Genomic DNA, 19,522 nt, shown 5'->3' with positions numbered 1-19,522 from the left:
ATATTACAATTGCTCCATAAAAACTAAATTTTACTAACTTACTGGAACAAGAGAGCTCCAAACTAGTATATTATCCTATCTGGAATCTGAGTCAGACAGATTGCCGGGTGAGGTGAATGGAATGTTAATCGAATCATGACATCCCGGAGGGGGGTATGCTGAAATTGCTTCTATATTGACCAAGTCGTCAGAAGTCCTATAGTCAACGCTACCTGTAGCCAGCAACTGGGTCAACCCGGTTCCGGGTATCTCGATGCTCGAAGTAGATCCAACAAATATATAAGTAACAGACTAAGTCATAAAATAATGGAATGCTTATAGAATATGAAAGGAAAACGTTCCCCAACCCAAGAGGCGCCCTCGGATGGGACGCTGCTCGAGTTGTCGCGACCCGAAAGAGCAGGTGCATGGGAGTCGAATGAAGAGCTAGATCTGTTGACGCAGAGCCAGACGCGGTGACACAAAATTGGATGCGATCTCGGTGCGCAGGCTGGGCTATGACATCGGCACGCAAGCCGGGATATAACTTCGGCATGCAGGCCGAGATATGACTTTGGAACATAGGTTGGGATACAATATCGATGCACAGGCCGGGATACAAAACGACACGAAGGCCGGAACATAAAACATCACACAGGTCAAATAGTAGCAATGGCACGAGGTCTGGACACGACAAATCAAATCATAACACAATAGCAATGAGGGCTCGGAGGCCCGATCCACAGTAAAGGCTCTTAGCACTAAGGAAGTGGACAACCATGGAAGTTGAAAGGCCCAACCGGTGCCGAAAGCATACGACTTTGGCAGATCCATACCGGCATTGGAGGTTATACACTAGATCGTTGATGAAAGTCGCTAACAAGGTTGGCTCAGCGTGGAAAATGTCTGTTGAATGCGGACATGCCAAGGGAGTAGGAGACGACATGTGTGGCAACAACCTTACCTACAGTGAGGATTGAAAGAGGGTCATGGCAGTGACCGGAATGCTGCTGCGGTGGGGAAAAAAGGAGAGCTGTTGCACAAGCTGACCATGGCTCCTCATGGCCGGCGTCGAAGGCTTGGCCCGAAGTGACAGGGCTGCTGGTGTAATGAGAAGAGGAATGCATCCCTGGCGGAGGAGTGTGTTCCTGGTGCTGCGACGTTGCGTGAAGAGAAGATGGAGCGAGAGAGATAGATAGGGTATCAGTGGTTTGCCAGCGATAAGGGAGAAGGCGGTGGCAGTGAGTGTGAGGAGAGGCGTCCCCTTTCTCTTCCTAGTGGTGACGGCGGAAAAACAAGCCGAACCTCTCCCCCTATGGCGGCGATGTCTTGAAAAACACAGAGGAGAGAAATAGAGCGAGAGATAGAGGAGAAAAAGGGAGGAGTGTCGTGCCGACAATGAGGGAGGAGGCGGCGAACAGTTGCTCATAAACCCACAAAACCCTCAACCTATGAAGAGACCAAAACACCCTCCATTTCTCTCTAATTCTTTCTCCACCCTTAACCCATATCCACATCAGTATAAATTTATGAGTAAAAAACAAACTCATACTAAAAATAACTTATTCCATTACTATCCAACCTACAACCTACAGGAACAAAATAGAGCAACAATAGAGTACAAAAAATAAGAATGATAAAGAAAGCTTGATTCAAAAGTATTTGCATGTATAGACCAGAATTACATAATTATAGGGGTGTATCCACGAATGGTGAAAATGTCAAGCAAGGCAACAAGTGTTATAAGAGTAAAGTGTTGAGGAAAACCTGGGCAGTGTCCTGGCTGCCACAATTTGTGATAGTGAAGGAATGAACAACCCAGTCTAATTAAAAAGCTTGCTCGAACTTCCGAAGAGGAAGGCCGCTTCATCGATTTAGATGACCTGTATACCAGCAGCCTCTAAATCCTCAACCTTTTTCTTGATACCAAGCGCAATTTGGTAGAATGTCTCAAGTCTTGATGGCATATATAAGGGCATTAATTAGATACATAAGATGAATTGCATGCCTATCTCTAGTTTATAGTGAAACTGGCTCACCTGGGTTGGTCATTCCTTACAAAGGACCAGTTGAGAATTGTGACAGGACTGTTAACATACCCTTCATTCGGCGAGAAGTCATGCTTGGAGCTGTTTTAGACCAGAATACAGTACTTGTCACATTGGGTCGGGTAAACATCACTGATACAGGTGGTAGAAAAAGGATAACGACAAGATCACGGGATAATTAAAGTCATGATGATGTGACGGTCAATGACAAAAAGACTAGGCGATCAAAGCAATAGGAGAGAACGGTTGAGTTTTGTGTTTAATTCAAAATATTTTTCTTGATTTTAGTTGTTATGGTAATGCATATATGAATGCTTTAGTCCCACATTGCTAAGCTAAGAAAGTTGGAAGACCTTATATATGGATCCCTTCCATCCTTGCTTAGCAAAGTTAAGGGGACCTACGCGCATGCGCGGGCCGAGTCCAAATTAGGTGGTTTCGGGGGGTTCGAGCCGGAAATCCATATATCGGATGCACGCGATCATCGTGCGCAGGGGGGGTGCAAATCCCCAGCTCGTGGGCCTCACTCTTGCAGGCGGCCTGGTTTGTTTTTGTCAGTCTATCCCGTGTAAGCAGTGCACCTCAGTTCCTCATTCAGAATCACTCGAACATTCTGCTCTTCTCCTTCTTCCCTCTCTCCGCCCGGAAGATACCAATTTCTGAATTTTACTCTGTACTCTCGTACAACAACAATTTTAGAGAATTTATTGCCAGCATCAATAGGCATGATGAATGATAGGGTAACGGGTTCTGATGAGGCTAGCGCCAGACCCGAGAGATTTTTCGGGCAAAACTTCAGACGTTGCCAACAACGGATGAAATTTTGGCTTACTACGCTAGGGCTATTCTCCGTTATAGAAACATATCCTCCTTCACCTGATGAAGAGGAACCTGCCTATAGTGCTATCTTATAGAGGTTTAAGCAAAGGGATTATCTCTGCCATGGGAGGGTCCTGTCTGTCCTCTCAGACGCACTATTTGATGTATACTGCTTAACGGCTTCGGCTAAAGAGCTATGGAAATCTTTGGATAAATAGAAAAATATACTGTGGCAAAATTCCTAAACTTCAAAATGGTTGAAGGCAAATCTGTGGTTGAGCAGACACATGAATTCCAAGTTCAAATTCATGGTCTTGCTGAAGGAAATATGCCATTACCCAAAAAATTTCAAGTCTTGTCTATCATCGAAAAATTGCCTCCGAGTTGGGAAGATTTTGGCATGACTCTTAAACATACGAGAGGTAAAATCTCTCTAGAAGATTTGATGATTGCCATAAATATCGAAGAAGAACATCGGAAGCAACATAAAGATGATGATAAAAGAATGCCTATGGATTTTATTCCAAAGGTAAACGTAGTATCTCATCTGATAAGAAAAAAATTCAAAAATCAGAAAATGAAGAACAAGATGAAACCCAAACCAAAGGTTCAAAAGAAAAATAGAACTAAGTCGTGTTGGGCATGTGGACAAGTTGGACATTATGCCAAATTCTGCCCTAAGCAAAAGGACAAGAAGAAAAACCAGAGCAATATATCCAACACCAAGGCACAAGCAAATGTTGTGACTAATGTTGTGACTGCTAGTGATGGCACCAGCGATAGGTTTGTTACCTTCAAACCCGAATTAAACCTGATCTATCAACCCAATGAATGGTTAGTTGATACAGGTACTAATGCGCACTGTTGTGTTGATCGCTCTACCTTCCTTACTTATCAGGTAATTGATGGCACTTCCGTGACCATGGGGAACCATTCTGCAGCCAGGGTATTTGGGATAGGACAAGTTGACCTGAGGTTCACCTCTGGAAAAGTCCTGTCACTGCATGAGGTGCATCATGTTCCAGCGGTCCATCGAAATTTGATTAGCGTGTCAAAGTTAGTCCGCGCTAGTTATGAGTTGAACTTTAAATGTAATAAAGTTGTAATATTACATTTAGGAATATTTATTGGAAAAGGTTACCTTAATGAAGGTTTATTTAAACTCAATGTAGAAAATGCTACTTTAAATAAATCTACTGATATTGGTTGTTCATATAACATTGAGTCTTATGACATATGGCATGACAGATTAGGACATGTCAATTTTAATACCGTAAAAAGGATGATGAATCTAGACATGATTCCTAAGCATGCTATAAATGATAAGAAAAATGTGAAATTTGTGTGCAATATAAACAACCCCATAAACCCTTCAAATCAATTAATAGAAATTCTGATATTTTAGAATTGATTCATACTAACTGTTGTGAGTTTAACGGTGTAATAACGAGAGACCATAAATGGTATTTCATTACCTTCACTGATGATCAATCTCGTTATTGTTATGTTTATTTGCTGAAAATAAAGGATGAAGCTTTAGATAAATTATGATTTTTAAATCTGAAGCTGAGAATCAAACAAATAAATCTATTAAGAGGTTAAGGTATGATAGGGGTGGAGAGTTTACCTCGAACCTATTTCAAAAATTTTGTCAAGATGCAGGTATAATTCACGAGGTAACTGCTCCATATAGTCCTCAATCCAATGGTATAACAGAACGAAAAAATTGAACCCTTGAAGATATGATTAATTCCATGTTAGGCAGTTCTGGGTTACCCAACTTCATGTGGGGGGAGGCTCTATACACTGCCTACCATGTGTTAAATAGAGTCCCCATGAGGTCAAGGGATAAAAGCCCATATGAGCTTTGGAAAGGCCGGAGAACAAGTTTGAAATACCTTAAAGTGTGGGGGTTCCTTGCAAAGGTACTAGTACCTGAACACAGAAGGAAAAAACTTAGTCCAAAGACCGTAGATGGTATCTTCTTGGGTTATGCTCAAAATAGTATTGCATATAGGTTTCTGATTATTGAATTTGAAATTTCTAGAATAGATGCAAATACTATTTTAGAACTTCGTGATGCTACATTTTTTTAGGATATATTTCCTATGAAGACGAGAACACCTCAGTCTATATATGGTATTCCTACTAGAGATAAGAATGTTGCTGTAGAGGTCCTATTATCCATAGTAGGTACACCTTCCTCAAGTCACTCTAGACTAGATGAATCTATTGAGTATACAGAACCGAGAAGGAGCAAGAGGCAACGTGTGTCTACAGATTTAGGACATGATTTTATCACCTATAATATAGAGGGTGACCCTGTGACATATAGAGATGCTATGGCTTCTCCTGAAGCCAAGCACTGGAAAGAGGCCATTAAAAGTTATCTCTAATGACACTTGGGAGTTGGTAGATTTACTTCCTTGGTGTACCACTATAGGATGTAAATGGGTGTTTAAGATAAAACTAAAACCTGATGAGTCAGTAGATAAATTCAAAGCCCGCCTAGTTGCTAAGGGATTCAAACAGGAAGAAGGGATTAACTATTTTGACACTTATTCTCCTATTACCAGAATTACTACAATCCGAGTGTTAATAGCATTGGTATCTATATATCATCTTGAGGTCCATCAAATGGATGTCAAAACGGCATTCCTTAATGGAGATCTTGAAGAAGAGATATATATGGATCAACCTGAGGGACATGTAGTCTCTGGAAATGAGAATAAAGTCTATAGGTTAGTCAAATCTCTTTATGGTTTGAAGCAAGCCCCAAAGCAGTGGCACGAAAAATTTGATAGAGCTATGCTATCGTTTGGCTTTGAAATGAATGACTCCGATAAATGTGTGTATGCTAAAATAAAAGGTGATAATTGTATTATCTTATGTTTATATGTAGATAATATTCGACTTTTTGGTTCTAACCTTTCTATTATTAATGAGACTAAGACCCTCTTAAGTGGTAAGTTTGATATGAAGGATATGGGTTGTGCTGACATGATTTTAGGGCTGAAGTTGACTAGTTCAACTGATGGAATAGCAATTTCTCAGTCACTCTATGTTGAGAGAGTATTAGAGAAATATGGCTATAGCCAAGTTAAATCTGTCGTCAAACCCTATGATCCTTCAAAAACTCTCCACAAGAATAAGAGTGGTGTGTCAGTGTCTCAATTAAGATACTCACAAATCATAGGTAGTCTAATGTATTTAGCAAATTGTTCTTGACCTGATATTTCTTTTGCTATAACGAAATTGAGCAGGTTTACCAGCTATCCGGACAGAACGCATTGGGATGCATTAGACAGAGTACTCAGATACCTAAAAGGCACTATATGCTTGGGCTTGTGGTATGGGAGATTCCCTACAGTCCTGGAGGGATATAGTGATGCTAGTTGGATAGCTGACACTGCTGAGTGTAAAGGCGTTACTGGTTATGTCTTTACACTTGGAGGCGGTGTAGTTGCTTGGAGATCTATTAAACAAACGATTATAACCCGTTCTACATCTGAGGTAGAATTGTGTGCTTTGGATACCACAGTAACTGAAGCTGATTGGCTTAAGGGCCTTCTTTCTAAAATTCCCTTGATGATGAAGCTAATACCTTCTATTTCAGTACACTGTGATAATCAAACAATAATAGCTCATATTAGAAGCTCCAAGTATAACCAGAAATAGAAGAGACATATAGGAATAAGATTAAAGTCTATTCGTGAGCTAGTGTCTCTTGGAGTGGTGTCATTAGACCTTGTAAGTTCAAAGGACAATATTGCTGATCCACTCACTAAAGGACTTGATTCTGAGAAAATCAAGAGATCCAGTAAGGGAATGAGACTGAGGCCTATCCTGGTTTCACCTATAGCGACAACCTAACCTATCTGATTGGAGATCCCAAGAAGTAGGTTCAATGTGGTATAAACAAGTTATAAGGGTGAATCGTAAGCATCAAATTGATTGAGATGTAATCTCATAGTCTCTTCCCTGGATAGATGCTTGACTGCTAGTAAGGATGAGCTTAGGAGCTCTTAATGAGTTCAAGGTCTTAATGACAGGATGCTCGCAGTACATCCTTAGAAAACTCACCTATGTAAGTGTAACTGTGTGGCCACAGTATGGGGGGTCTAGGCAACTCTCCTTAGCACGTATGAAATAAGATTTGGTGGCATGACCGTAATGCACCAACCCAGAAGGATTCAACCGTCACCCGTGATGAGTTGTTACCAATTGATTTTCACATATAAAAGGTTTAAGTTCAAGACTGAGTTCACTTCAAACCTATGTGAATAAGATTGGTGTACTTAGGTGAAAATTCAAACCGGAAGGTATTTTCACTAAAAGCTCATTGCAACCAAGCCTCAGGAGAAGTCTCTGTTTTTCGACCAAAATAATTCGAATTAGTGGGGGATTGTTGAGTTTTGTGTTTAATTCAAAGTATTTTCTTGGTTTTAGTTGTTATGGTAATGCATATGTGAATGCATTTAGTCCCACATTGCTAAGCTAAGAAGGTTGGAAGACCTTATATATAGATCCCTTCCATCCTTGCTTAGCAAAGTTAAGGGGACCTACACACATGCACGGGCCGAGCCCAAATCAGGTGGTTTTGGGGGGTTCGAGCCGGAAATCCATAAACCGGGCGTGACACACGCGATCATCGCGCGCAGGGGGGGTGCAAATCCCCAGCTCGTGGGCCTCACGCTTGCAGGCGACCTGGTTTGTTTTTGCCAGTCTTTGGTTTGGTTTGGTTCTGTCCCGGAACCGATGCACCTGGCGAGGTTTGGTTCTATCCCGCGCGTGAGTAAGCGACGCACTTTGGTTCACTGGCGAAGCAGTATCCCGCGGAATTGACGCTTTTGCTCACTGGCGAAGCAGTGCTTACTGCTTCGAAGTGAATAAATACTGCACCTCTGTTCCTCATTCAGAATCACTCAAAAATTCTGCTTTTCTCCTTCTTCCCTCTCTCTGTGTGTCTTAAGGCTTGGTTCCGTGACCTGAGGTTGAGTCCGAGTGCGCCGTTCGTCTTGGAGTGCACCTTCGGACGGTGCGAGTGGTTGTCGGATCTTGGGAGGATTTTGCCGGAGAGCCTCTGTACCATTGGCGGCAATAAATTCTCTAAAGATAGTCGGCACGCCGACGCTTCAACCGGAAGATACCAATTTTTGAATTTTACTCTTTTATTTACCTATTTATTGCATGCTTGCTACGAGAGTACTAAACAAGAACATCCTCCATTTAGCTGCTTAGTCGCTCAGAACCAAGGTGGGTAACACCAAGGTGAACAAGTTAAAGCCTGCCTGGGATAAGACTGGTTGACCCAACAACCCTTAAAGGGCAGCTCGGGATAAGACTGCTCGAATCGACTGACCTTCAAGCTGATTGAACATAGGGAGGGAAGTGCTTATAGCTTCCACTCTCAGAATAAATAGCTAGTGCCCAACTAAGCCTCAGTATGACCAGTAAATGAGGCCAACTGGAATGTTTGACCAGTTAATGAGGGGTAATTTCCATGAGTTTCTTGGATCTCATTATGAGTGCGCAGTCAAATAGAGCTCAGCCAGACTTAAGGCGTATAAAGCACTCAGTTCCACAAAAACTCTTTATGAACTCGACTTCATGGAAAGTATATATGCATGTCCGAATGGATAAGGGGTGGTTGGGCCTGAGATAACTTAACCTTATAAAGTCGTCTATGTACGCCCGACCGGGTAAAGGGTGGCTAGGCCTATGAGGCTCCGCTTCAGGTCAGATCCTAAATGGATTGCCAGTACACAGAATATATCATGTGGTCCCTTGAATACATTTCCAGCACATGTAAAGCCTTGTATTATTTATTGTGTATTATTTGCCTAACAGAATGTTGATGTTGTACCAAACATAGTTAAGCAACTTAAGTACTAGAGCAGATATAATACCAACCTTACAAACCGACTAGGATATATTTGACAAGATCGACTAGCTGTATAGGTCAGTCGAAATATGTTCGGCTAGCATCATCATCAGACATTCAGAAACTAATAAGGTGCCCCAATAAGATGGCCGACCTTATGAATCGGTTGGAAGATACTAAAGTCGACCGACCTTATAGGCCGACCGAGATATATTTAACTGACAAGCAGTCGACAATATATTTACGGCCTACCAGAATATATCGGGGAATATTACTTTGGGATCCATCATGGATGTTATCATGTCTCTCATCAACAGACTAACTATGATAGCATATTCCTTTAACCACTTCATTAAATGCTTAAGTTATACATGACAAAAGAGGTATACAATTGTAACACCCGAAAATTCTCAAAATAATTATTAGAAATATCCTAGTATTTTTCTGTAATTTTAGGATATTTTTATGGAATTTTTAGAGTAGCGGAAGTAGCAAAAATAAATAGAAAACGAAAATAGCCTACGCGGGAATTGAACCCGAGACCTATTGGGTCCTACGACTTATAGCGGACTCTAGTAACCAAGTGAACCCAGCAGGGTCGTGCTGAAGGGAAAGGGAATCAATTAAATTTATATTAGAGTTGGGCAAAATAACCCAATTAATATAAATAGGGAATTAATAAGTGAGGAGTTATGAGATTTATTCGTGACTTTCTCCTCCTCACCCTAACCTCACGCCGCCTCCTCCCTTCTCCTCTCCTTCTCTCGGTGCCAACCACAAGAACAAGCAAGGGTTCTATCCCAAGGGTTCCAAGGGCAAATTCTGGCGACGACTTCGACACGTGGACGCTCCCCTCCGCGAGAGGAACGCATAGACGCAAGGAGATCGTCGAAAGGATCTTCCCCACCGGAAATCTAGCGATTAGAATCGTAAGAAACTTCAAGCAGGAGGTAAGAAACCCCTCACCTGTAGTATAAGTAGCTTCCGTGTGAATTCCATGATTTAGTTAGTAGTATATAGCTTTTCGGCACAAAGGATGAGAATTAGCGCATACCAAGTGTTCGATTAAATTACTAGCACAGCTAAAATGCAAATTAGGCATTCCATTAGCTTGGACAAATGCACTAGAAGCATTTACACAGCCTATTTAGTCTTGCTTCAGCTTTTACAGGACCAGATGTCCGGCTCCCACATTCGCCTCTAGGTTTAGATAACCTAGTTCTGGGTTTAGACAACCTAGTAAAAGCAAGAAAAGAATTTATTAGCTTATGTTCAGTATTTTACTTTCTCAGTAGCACTGTACTGGATTAGATATCCATTGGGTTGGGCTTCCACAGTCGTCCCTAGGTTCAGCTAACCTAGTAACCCTGCTAAATTCAGGAGTTGCAAACCCGGGTCTAGTTAGGGATGCGCGCACAGCAAAGTACAGTTGTCGGGCCCAAACAACAGCATGATTATGTATTTTCACCTATTATATGTATATAGTTTTTAAACTCCCACAGAATAGCTAGGTGAAATCAGTACAGTTCTAGCATTTGATAGAATTAGCTCAGTTCATGCTTCAGTTCAGTTCACTCTTATGATTATGTATGATAGTTCTATGTTCAGTTTTATTACACCTGTTTTAGATGATAGTATGCCATGATCAGTTAGCTTTCTATGTGTTGTATGCCATGCCATGCTTAGCACATTCAGTATGTATTTTCAAATAGCATGTTTTAAAATCATAAATAGCATCGTATGCATGTTTTAGTGAGGTAGATGGTTTCTTACTAAGCAAAAGCTTACAGATACTTTTTCCTTATACTGCAGATAAAGGTAAAGGAAAGATGGACTAGCGGAGGCTGGAGGGCAATGCTATGAAGATGTGTGTGGGCAGGAACTTGGAAAGAAGATCTTAGGAAACTCTAGCAAATTGTTTAAACATTAGAACTTTTCAGTGTTCTAGTATTTTGCACTTCAGTATGTTAATTGCCATGAATTAGTTAACCATGCACTTTATTATGCTTAGAACACTTCTTTTATGATATTAGAATGTTATTTGTTAGTAGTAGAGTGATTCCTAGTCGTTTTAGAACTTGTAATAGGATTGAGGCACGAAACAGTGCTGAAATCAGAGCTTAACTGCAAAATCAGAAACCCCAATCGATCGATGGATCGATTGGGGGGGTCCCAATCGATCAGCTGATCGATTGGGCAAATTGCTCCGCGAACAGTAGGTTTCTGGATCAATCAGCCAATCGATCCAGCAATTTCTGTCGCGAACAGAGAGCTCTGGGATCGATCACTGGATCGATTGACCAGCCTGGATCGATCAGCCGATCGATCCAAATTATTGCCCGAGCACAGTAGCGTGCTGGATCGATCCCTGGATCGATCCGACGTTCCAATCGATCAATAGATCGATTGGGAGGTCTAATATCAGCAGGAAAATGTCTAAGTTCAGTTCCTTGGCCATGGGGGAAGTAAAACATGTTATGAATAGTTAGTTTACATCCCTTAGTAGGTATAGAACCAAGAAATGTTAGCAGCTTAGAAAATTTTCAATTAGTACAGCTTCCGCATTTAGATTTAGTGATGGTCAGGGAATAGTTAGCACAGATTAATGTGAAGATCGGCCTTACAGCCTAGTCAGTAGAAGGCGGGTCGTTACAGAGTGGTATCAGAGCAGTTTCCATACTTCCTTCACACACATCAGCATTGAACCTGCAGCTTCCAAGTAAGAATAGCTCTCACTTTGTTATGTTTATTGCTTTCATGTTCGTAGATAACTAAAGCATGCTTGTTTAAGATAGTAGTTAACATGATAACAATAGTTACTCCCTTATGATTGTGTTAGTCATGTATATCCTCCATGTCTTTAGAAATGGCACGAGGACGCCCAGCTAGAAGGGCATCAGCTACTGAGCCCCAGCATGAGGCAGGCAGTTCAGTGCCTCCCCCAGACCTGACAGCATTAGTGGCCCAGTTACAGCAGCAGCTAGTTGAACAGCAACAGGAGATAGCCACCCTAAAAGCTAGTCAGCAGAATACCCCCACAGTCACTCCAGAACCAAACTTAGCAACACCAGTAGTCTTAGAGGTTCCACCAGTCCAGCCTACAGCACCAGTAGCCCCAGCAGCAGAGGTAAAAAGAGAAGTCTATCTGATCCAGTGGCAAAGAGTCAAGCCAGAGAGTTTCTCAGGCACCAGTGAACCATGGGATGCTCAGGCCTGGTTCAAAACACTGAGGAGTACGATGGAGCTTCTGGACTGGCCAGAACATGAGAAGGTGAAGTGCGCCTCCTTCTGCTTGACAGGAGATGCACGCATGTGGTGGGAGAGAATCAGAGCGAAGCGCCCAGTAAACCAGATGACATGGGCAGACTTCGAGAAGGAGTTCTTTGAAGAATTCTTTCACATGCGGGTCACAAACCGCCACTACGACGAATTCACTGAGTTTCGTCAGGGCAACCTATCAGTTGAGGAAGCCGTGAAGAAATTCAACAGGTTGGCTCGTTTATGCCCTGAACTAGTCAGCACAAAGAAAGAAAGAGTCCGGTTGATGCTCAAGATGCTGAGGCCGGAAATAGCAATGAACGTGGCTGGCGGCGTTCATAGGCCACAAACCACTGAAGAACTAGTCAGCAGTGCTCTGACCACTGAGCACTACCAGAACAGTATCAAGCAGCAGAAGCAAGTTTTCTCAGAATCCAAAGGTCAAGGAGGCTCAGGTACCCAGAAGCAGCAGGGTCACAGCTCCCACGACTCTAACTGGAAAGGGAACTCCAGCAACAAGCGCAAACCAGGGAGTTACCCAAAAGGAGGACTAGCCAGCAAGCAGCCCAATTATCCAAAGTGTGCTACTTGTGGGAAATTCCACCCTGGAGTTTATCGTAAAGGCACACGAGGATGCTTTGAATGCGGACAAGAAGGGCATATGGCTAAGCAGTGCCCAAACAAGACCAGTCTTCCTCAGCCACAGCCGATTCAGTACGGAGGCCAGCCAGCTCAGTTACATCATATGCAGGCTGCTTTAGATGGTCCATACATCAGCCAGGGTAGATTAGAAGCCCCTCCAGCTACGACCAATGGGAGGATCTACTCACTCACCAGAGAGGACGTAGCAAATGCCTCGACAGTTGTTACAGGTCAGATTCGTATTTTACAGCAAAGTACAACTGTCTTATTCGATACTGGGGCAACCCATTCATATATATCCAGGGCATTTGCCGAGAAGTTAGCAGTACCTCCAGAGGTACTCAGCAGTCAGTTTCTAACAATGCTACCTTCAGGAGAAATTATGGCATCCACGCACTGGCTCAGGGCAGTGCCAGTCATTATAGCAGACAGAGAACTCTTTTGTGATCTGATAGTGCTAAATATGACTGACTACGATGTCATCTTCGGGATGGATTTCTTGATCAAATACGGTGCCTCCATCGAGTGCCGTAAGCAGAAAGTCACATTCCAACCCGAAGCAGAGGCACAGTTCGAGTTCATCGGAGAACCCAAGAGAAAGGCCAAGAAGTTTCTCTCAGCTATGAAGGCACAGAGGTTAATGGATTCAGGATGTACGGGATTTTTAGCACATATAGTCAATACCAGTCAGGACAAGGACCAACAGCTAGCAGAGGTCCGAGTCGTATGTGACTACCCAGCTGTTTTCCCTGAAGAGTTACCAGGCTTAGCACCAGACAGGGAGATCGAATTTGAGATAGAGCTCATTCCCGGTACAAATCCTATCTCCAAAGCGCCTTACCGCATGGCTCCAGCAGAACTGAAGGAACTTCATGAACAACTACAGGAGCTGCTTGACAAAGGCTTCATACGTCCTAGTCACTCACCATGGGGAGCGTCTGTATTGTTCGTGAAGAAGAAGGATGGGAGCATGCGCCTGTGTATAGACTACCGAGCGCTGAACCAAGTCACCATCAAGAACAGGTATCCTCTTCCCAGAATTAATGACCTGTTCAATCAGCTAAAGGGAGCAGCAGTGTTCTCTAAGATAGACCTCAGATCAGGTTATCATCAGGTGAAGGTCAAAGAAGGGGATATACCTAAGACAGCCTTCAGGACTAGATACGGACATTACGAGTTCGTAGTCATGCCCTTCGGCGTGACAAATGCTCCAGCTACCTTCATGGACCTCATGAACAGGGTATTCAGAGAATACTTAGATAAGTTCGTTAACGTGTTCATTGATGACATTCTTATCTATTCAGGAACTCAGGAAGAACACGCAGAGCACCTGAGAATAGTACTGCGGACCCTTCAGCAGAACCAGTTGTACGCCAAGTTCACAAAATGTGAATTTTGGTTAGACCAGGTAGCCTTCCTGGGTCACATCATCTCAAGGGATGGTATCATGGTAGACCCCAGTAAAATAGAAGCTGTGAGTAACTGGAAGAGACCCAAGAATGCCAGTGAGATCAGAAGCTTTCTGGGATTAGCAGGCTATTACAGAAAATTCGTAGAGGACTTCTCCAGGATAGCCTCCCCACTAACAGCTCTTACCAGGAAGAACAGAAAATTTCAGTGGACCGAGGACTGCGAGAACAGTTTTAGCGAGCTAAAGAGAAGATTGACCAGCGCACCTATTCTGACTCTACCAGAAAATACAGACAGCTTCGATATATATAGTGATGCCTCTAAGTTGGGACTAGGAGCAGTGTTGATGCAAAGTGGCAAGGTGATCGCCTATGCCTCCAGACAACTCAAGGAATATGAGAAGAATTACCCTACTCATGACCTTGAGCTTGCAGCGGTGGTGTTCGCTCTCAAAATTTGGAGACATTACTTGTATGGAGCTCAGTGCAGAGTGTATACAGATCATCAGAGTCTGAAGTATTTCTTCACTCAGAAGGATCTGAATATGCGACAGCGCAGATGGCTAGAGCTGGTCAAGGACTACGATATAGACATCCTCTACCACCCAGGAAAAGTAAATAGGGTAGCAGGAAGTCCAGTACTGCCCTATCATCTCTAGCAGCCATGTCACCGCCCCTACAGAAAGAGCACAGATTTCGGTCTCGAACTCATAGTCGGACAGCTCTCTACTATGACCTTAGAGTCGACCTTGCTTGGTGACATCCAGACAGCTCAGGAACAGGATCCTGAAATTCAGAAAATCAAGCAAGGATTAGCAGGAACATAAAGCGGAGAGTTCAGAGTGTCAGCTAGCGGGGTGCTGTATTTTGGCGATAGATTATGTGTTCCAGATCAGGAGGAACTCAGAAGGAAGATTTCAGATGAGGCTCACAAGACTCCCTATGCGATGCATCCAGGCTCCACCAAAATGTACTAGGACTTGAACAAACGTTTTTGGTGGCCTGGGATAAAGAGAGACATCGCTCGATATGTCAGCACCTGCCTCACCTGTCAGAGGGTCAAGGCAGAACATCAGAGACCAGGGGGAGTTTTGCAGCCCATTCAGATCCCAGAATGGAAGTGGGAAGACATTTCTATGGATTTCATAGTGGGACTACCCCGGACTACGAACGGTTTTGATACCATCTGGGTAGTAGTTGACAGGTTAACTAAATCAGCCCACTTCTTAGCTATCAGAATATCCTACTCCATGGAATAGCTAGCTCAGTTGTATCTCAAGGAGATCGTTAGACTACATGGAGTCCCACGAACCATTATTTCAGACAGAGATAGCAGATTCACATCACACTTCTAGGAGTGTGTACAGTCAGCTTTGGGCACGAAGTTAAAGTTTAGTACAACTTTCCATCCTCAGACAGATGGACAGACGGAGTGGGTAAATCAGATACTCGAAGATATGCTCCGAGCATGTGCCCTAGACTTCAAAGGAAGTTGGTGCAAATATCCTAGTTTAGCAGAATTTGCATACAACAACAGCTATCAGGCCACCATCGGCATGGCACCTTACGAGGCTCTCTACGGGCGGAGGTGTAGATCTCCAATCTGCTGGTATGAGAGTGGTGAACAGAAAGAACTAGAACTCCAGACAGATCTAGTGGCAGATACCACAGCAGCTATACAGCAGATCCGCCAGAGCCAGAAAAGCTATGCTGATACACGGCGCAGACCTTTAGAGTTCTCAGTTGGGGATTCAGTATTCCTCAGAGTAGCTCCCATGAAGGGAGTAATGCGTTTTGGAAAGAAGGGCAAGCTAAGTCCCAGATATGTGGGACCATACCTTATCAGCAAAAGAGTGGGCAAGGTAGCATATGAGCTAGAGCTACCTCAGGAAATGTCAGCTGTCCACAATGTATTTCATGTCTCTATGCTGAAGAGGCATACCCCAGATGCCACCCAGGTGATTGAGCCCCAGTCGGTACAGATCCGCGAAGACCTCAGCTATGATAGTCGGCCTATTCAGATAATAGACCGAACAGTTAAGAAATTACGGAACAAGGAGGTACCATTAGTAAAAGTCATTTGGCAAAGTCACACAGCAGAAGAGGCAACATGGGAGACAGAAGCCAGCATGAGACAGAAGTACCCATAGTTATTCTAAGTTCGAGGATGAACTTTTTATAAGGTATGGGGGATTGTAATGCCCGAAAATTCTCAAAATAATTATTAGAAATATCCTAGTATTTTTCTGGAATTTTAGGATATTTTTATGAAATTTTTAGAGTAGCAGAAGTAGCAAAAATAAATAGAAAATGAAAATAGCCTACGCGGAAATTGAACCCGAGACCTATTGGGTCCTACGACTTATAGCGGACTCTAGTAACCAAGTGAACCCAGCAGGGCCGTGCTGAAGGGAAAGGGAATCAATTAAATTTATATTATAGTTGGGCAAAATTACCCAATTAATATAAATAGGGAATTAATAAGTGAGGAGTTATGAGATTTATTCGTGACTTTCTCCTCCTCACCCTAACCTCACGCCGCCTCCTCCCTTCTCCTCTCCTTCTCTCGGCGCCAACCACAAGAACAAGCAAGGGTTCTGTCCCAGGGGTTCCAAGGGCAAATTCCGGCGACGACTTCGACACGTGGGCGCTCCCCTCCGCGAGAGGAACGCATAGACGCAAGGAGATCGTCGAAAGGATCTTCCCCACCGGAAATCTAGCGATTAGAATCGTAAGAAACTTCAAGCAGGAGGTAAGAAACCCCTCACCTGCAGTATAAGTAGCTTCCGTGTGAATTCCATGATTTAGTTAGTAGTATATAGCTTTTCGGCACAAAGGATGCGAATTAGCACATATCAAGTGTTCGATTAAATTACTAGCACAGCTAAAATGCAAATTAGGCATTCCATTAGCTTGGACAAATGCACTAGAAGCATTTACACAACCTATTTAGTCTTGCTTGAGCTTTTACAGTAACAGATGTCCCACGGGTGGGCTCCCACAGTCACCTCTAGGTTTAGATAACCTAGTTCTGGGTTTAGACAACCTAGTAAAAGCAAGACAAGAATTTATTAGCTTACGTTCAATATTTTACTTTCTCAATAGCACTGTACTGGATTAGATATCCATTGGGTTGGGCTTCCACAGTCGTCCCTAGGTTCAGCTAACCTAGTAACCCTGCTAAATTCGGGAGTTGCAAACCCGGGTCTAGTTAGGGATGCGCGCACAGCAAAGTACAGTTGCCGGGCCCAAACAACAGCATGATTATGTATTTTCACCTATTATATGTATATAGTTTTTAAACTCCCACAGAATAGCTAGGTGAAATCAGTACAGTTCTAGCATTTGATAGAATTAGCTCAGTTCATGCTTCAGTTCAGTTCACTCTTATGATTATGTATGATAGTTCTATGTTCAGTTTTATTACACCTATTTTAGATGATAGTATGCCATGATCAGTTAGCTTTCTATGTGTTGTATGTCATGCCATGCTTAGCACATTCAGTATGTATTTTCAAATAGCATGTTTTAAAATCATAAATAGCATCGTATGCATGTTTTAGTGAGGTAGATGGTTTCTTACTAAGCGAAAGCTTACAGATACTTTTTCCTTATACTGCAGATAAAGGTAAAGGAAAGATGAACTAGCGGAGGCTAGAGGACAATGCTACGAAGATGTGTGTGGGCAGGAACTTGGAAAGAAGATCTTAGGAAACTCTAGCAAGTTGTTTAAACATTAGAACTTTTCAGTGTTCTAGTATTTTGCACTTCAGTATGTTAATTACCATGAATTAGTTAACAATGCACTTTATTATGCTTAGAACACTTCTTTTATGATGTTAGAATGTTATTTGTTAGTGGTAGAGTGATTCCTAGTCGTTTTAGAACTTGTAATAGGATTGAGGTACGAAATAGTGCTGAAATCAGAGCTTAACTGCAAAATCAGAAACCCCAATCGATCGGTGGATCGATTGGGGGGTCCCAATCGATCAGCTGATCGATTGGGCAAATTGCTCCGCGAACAGTAGGTTTCTGGATCGATCAACCGATCGATCCAGCAATTTCTGTCGCGAATAGAGATCTCTGGGATCGATCACTGGATCGATTGACCAGCCTGGATCGATCAGCCGATCGATCCAAATTATTGCCCAAGCACAGTAGTGTGCTGGATCGATCCCTGGATCGATCCGACATTCCAATCGATCAATGGATCGATTGGGAGGTCTAATATCAGCGGGAAAATGTCTAAGTTCAATTCCTTGGCCATGGGGGAAGTAAAACATGTTATGAATAGTTAGTTTACATCCCTTAGTAGGTATAGAACCAAGAAATGTTAGCAGCTTAGAAAATTTTCAATTAGTACAGCTTCCGCATTTAGATTTAGTGATGGTCAGGGAATAGTTAGCACAGATTAATGTGACGATCGACCTTACAGCCTAGTCAGTAGAAGGCGGGTCGTTACAACAATGGGTAAGCGGAAGATTCCTCGAACCATTATTGTATACTACCCAGGTTGTACTTTTTCCATTACCTAACAAACTCTGACGCATGGGGACAACCTCATGATTACGAAGATTACGAGAGGTGGTATATAAAAGGAGGATCCTCTCCTTTGTCAAGGTATGAAAACATTTTTGCATCTGAAACCTAAGCTCTCACATATCTTCTACAGTTCTTCATTTTCACTAGAGGAGGATTGGACTGACTTGAGTGTCGGAGGGTCTTGCTAGGGATCCCTTCCTTTTCTTTGGTCACTAACGTCTGGTTGTATCGTCTAAGTGTGCGTAGGATTTAAGGAAGACATTCCTTGGAGGTTAAGAAGTCTTTTCTCTGTCAACAATCAAGCCATCGTCACCAGTGCAACCTTTCTACAGTTCTCAGACAGGATCAAATTTAGCATCATCTATGGAAATCTTAGCCTGAATTTGAGACTTGGAGATGGAAGAGACTAAATAGCTCACTACTGTTACCTTAACACAAGAAAATCTAGAGATACTCATCAATACTCGAACACAGATGTCACGCCCCAGAGGAGTCCGTGCCCTGCAAACAAATAGCATCTCCCCTGTTACTGTGACAATATGAATCATGAATACAACCACAAGGCTACTCAGAAGCTATATCATCAGCCCTCACGGCTAGAACATACACAACCATGTAGTTATATACACATCCCACTCGGCAGGAACAAAATGATCACAACCACGCAGTTATATAATAAACAGCTCACATGACTGTACTAAAAACACAGTGAAAAATGGAAGGAAATCCCATACAATCTAAAAAGATACAATGTGTGTCGAAAAGGTTTAAACATAACCGATTACCAAAATGGTAACGTAGCCACAAGGCTAAACACCAATACAGTGCCAATACCATAAAGAAAATGTGTAAGAAAATAAGGGTGAAGTAAAGACCATCTTCTGATGTGACGAGGGATCGACAGATGAGATACACTAAGCGACTCCATAATCACTACCTGT

General features: G+C 42.7%; 1 pseudogene; it reads right to left on the bottom strand.

Annotated features, from left to right (window-relative positions):
• Positions 1 to 1,292: 1,292 nt before the first annotated feature.
• Positions 1,293 to 19,522, bottom strand: part of LOC122026722 — a 100,704-nt pseudogene continuing 82,474 nt past the window's right edge.

This window comes from Zingiber officinale, chromosome 10A (assembly GCF_018446385.1).
Source record: "Zingiber officinale cultivar Zhangliang chromosome 10A, Zo_v1.1, whole genome shotgun sequence".
Classification (NCBI taxonomy): Eukaryota; Viridiplantae; Streptophyta; class Magnoliopsida; order Zingiberales; family Zingiberaceae; genus Zingiber; species Zingiber officinale.
This window is presented reverse-complemented; position numbering and strand designations above follow the sequence as displayed.